Here is a 3,505-nt window from a genome sequence, read left to right on the forward strand (position 1 = left end):
TCCCCCATTGGGGACCCTGTGCTTACTTCAATATCTGGCTGAGAGTGTTCCCCACTGTATTTGTCATGCACTAGGAGAACCTCCCAGGTGATAGCTATATCCAACTCCGGTGAACCAGCACTTGTGGGTATCCACAATAGTGTCTTGGTTTTGTAACTGTATATAGGATCCTGTCAACAGGATGAAATGGCAATGAACAAATTGGAAAAAGATAATTACCAACCCTATATCTGACAGAGGGCTAATATCCAATATATACAAAGAACTCAAGAAGTGAGACCCCAGAGAACCAAATAACCATAAGAAAAAATGGGGTACAGTGGTAAATAAAGATTTTTTTCACCTGAGGAATATTGAATGGCTGAGAAACAACTAAAGAAATGTTCAACATCCTTAGTAATCAGGGAAAGAAAAATCAAAGCAACCCTGAGATTTTATCTCACACTGGTCAGAATGGCTAAGATAAAAAGCTCAGGAGACAGCAGGTGCTGGAGAGGTTATGGAGAAAAAGGAACGCTCCTCCTCTGCTGGTGGGATTGAAAGCTGGTACAACCACTCTGGAAATCAGTTTGGTGGTTCCTCAGAAATCTGGGCATAATAACTACCAGAGGACCCTGCTATACCACTCTTGGACATATACCCAGAGGATTTTGTAGCATGTAATAAGGATGTGTGCTCTACTATGTTCATAGCAGCCCTATTTCTAATAGCCAGAAGCTGGAAAGAGCCCAGATGCCCCTCAACGGAGGAATGGATACAGAAAATGTGGTATATATACACAATGGAGTACTTTTCAGCCACTAAAAACAATGATTTCATGAAATTCTTAGACAAATGGATGGAACTGGAGAATATCATCCTTAGTGAGGTAAGCCAATCACAAAAGATCAATCATGGTATGCATATACTGATAAGTGGATATTAGCCTAGAAGCTTGGAATACCCAAGACATAATCCACATATCAAATGATGCCCAAGAAGTAGGAAGAACAAAGTATGGATCCTTGAGTCCTTTGTAGAAAGAGAAAAAATACCCACAAAAGGATGGTTTTCAATAGCAACAAAATCAAGAGAAAGCCCATATACTCGTGGAAGCTGAACAACAGTCTACTCAATAATGGAAGAAATAAAGAAAGAAATTAAAGACTTTTTAGAATTCAATGAAAATGAAGGTACAAGGTATCCAAACTTATAGGACACAATGAAAGCAGTGCTAAGAGGAAAACTCATAGCTCTGAGTGCCTCCAAAGAGAAACTAGAGAGAGCATATACTAGCAGCTTAATAGCATACCTGAAAGCTCTAGAACAAAAAGAAGCAAATACACTCAAGAGGAGTAGTGGGCAGGAATTAATCAAACTCAGGGCAGAAATCAACCAATTAGAAACAAAAAGAACTATACAAAGAATCAACCAAGCCAGGAACTGGTTCTTTGAGAAAATCAACAAGATAGATAAACCCTTAGCCAGACTAACCAGAGGGCACAGAGATAGTATCCAAATTAACAAAATTAGAAATGAAAAGGAAGATATAACAACAGAAACTGAGGAAATTAAAAAAAAAAAACATCACATCCTATTACAAAAACCTATACTGAACACAACTGGAAAATCTGAATGAAATGGACAATTTTCTAGACAGATACCAAACACCAAAGTTAAATCCGGATCAGATAGACCATGTAAACAGTCCCACAACCACTAAAGAAATAGAAACAGTCATTAAAAGTTTCCCAACCAAAAAAAGTCCAGGACCAGATGGGTTTAGTGCAGCACTCTATCAGCCTTTCAAAGAAGACCTAACGCCAATAATCTTTAAACTATTCCACAAAATAAAAACTGAAAGAACACTACCCAATTCATTCTATAAAGCCACAGTTACACTGATGCCAAAACATCACAAAGATCCAACAAATAAAGAGAACTTCATTTCAATTTCCCTCATGAATATTGATGCAAAAGTATGTAATAAAATTCTTGCAAACTGAATCCAAGAACACATCAAAACAATCATTCACCACTATCAAGTAGGATTCATCCCAGGAATGCAGGGATGGTTCAATATATCGAAATCCATCAATGTGATCCACTACATAAACAAACGCAAAGAATAAAACCACATGGTCATTTCATTAGATGCTAAAAAAGCATTTGAAAAAATTGAAGGCCCATACCTAAACATAGTAAAAGCAACATACAGCAAACTGGTAGCCAACATCAAACTAAATAGAGAGAAACTTGAAGCAATCCCACTAAAATCAGGGACTAGACAAGGCTGCCCTCTCTCTCCATATCTTTTCAATATAGTACTTGAAGTTCTAGGTAGAGCAATTAGACAACATAAGGAGGTCAAAGGGATACAAATTGGAAAGGAAGAAGTCAAAGTATCACTATTTGCAGATGATATGATAGTATACTTAAGTGACCCAAAAAACTCTACCAGAGAACTCCTACAGCTGATAAACAACTTCAGCAAAGTGGCTGGATATAAAATTAACTCAAATCACTGGCCTTCATCAACTCAAAGGATAAACAGACTGAGAAAGAAATTAGGAAAATGACACCTTTCACAATAGCCACAAACAATATAAAGTGTCTTGGTGTGACTCTAACCAAACAAGTGAAAGATCTGTATGACAAGAACTTCAAGTCTCTGAAGAAAGAAATCTCAGACCTCAGAAAATGGAAAAATCTTCCATGCTCTTGGATTGGTAAGATTAATATAGTAAAAATGGCCATCTTGCCAAAGCAATACACAGATTCAACACAATACCCATAAAAATCCCAACTCAGTTCTTCATAGAGTTAGAAAAAGCAATTCTTAAATTCATCTGGAATAACAAAAAGTCCAGTATAGCAAAAACTATTCTCAACAATAAAAGAAATACTGGAGGAATCAGCATCCCTGGCCTCAAGCAGTACTACAGAACAATAGTGATAAAAGCTGGATCTTATTGGTTCAGTGACAGGCAGGTAGATCAATGGAATAGAATTGAATAACCAGAAATGAACCCACACACCTATTGTCACTTGACCTTTGAAAACAAGCTAAAACCATCCCGTGGAAAAAAGACAGGATTGGGTGGGTGGGTGGGGGGGGGAGCACCCTTATAGAGGCAGGGAAGGGAAGATGGGATAGGATGGTTCTGAGGGTAAGACCTGGAAAGGGGGACATATTTGAAATGTAAATAAGGAAAATATCCAATCCAAAAAGAAAAAAGAAAAAAGAATGTTCTACACCTTCACCCCTTAAAGCTGATTATTTAATATCTTCCTATTGCTCGTAGATCTTAAGTGTTCCAGTATCCCTTGCTACACTTTGCTGCCTAAAGGCCTAGAATAGCAGAGTCAGTTTTCATCAAATTATATAAACATAAGTGACACTATCCATGTACCCATTTTCAGAGAATGTAAGATATACAGCTGGAAGAGGGGTAAAGAAGGAGAGAAAGGAGTTAAGACAGAAGATGCCAAGTGGACCAATGGAATAGAATTGAAGATCCAGAAA

Source organism: Apodemus sylvaticus, chromosome X, assembly GCF_947179515.1.
Source record: "Apodemus sylvaticus chromosome X, mApoSyl1.1, whole genome shotgun sequence".
Classification (NCBI taxonomy): domain Eukaryota; kingdom Metazoa; phylum Chordata; class Mammalia; order Rodentia; family Muridae; genus Apodemus; species Apodemus sylvaticus.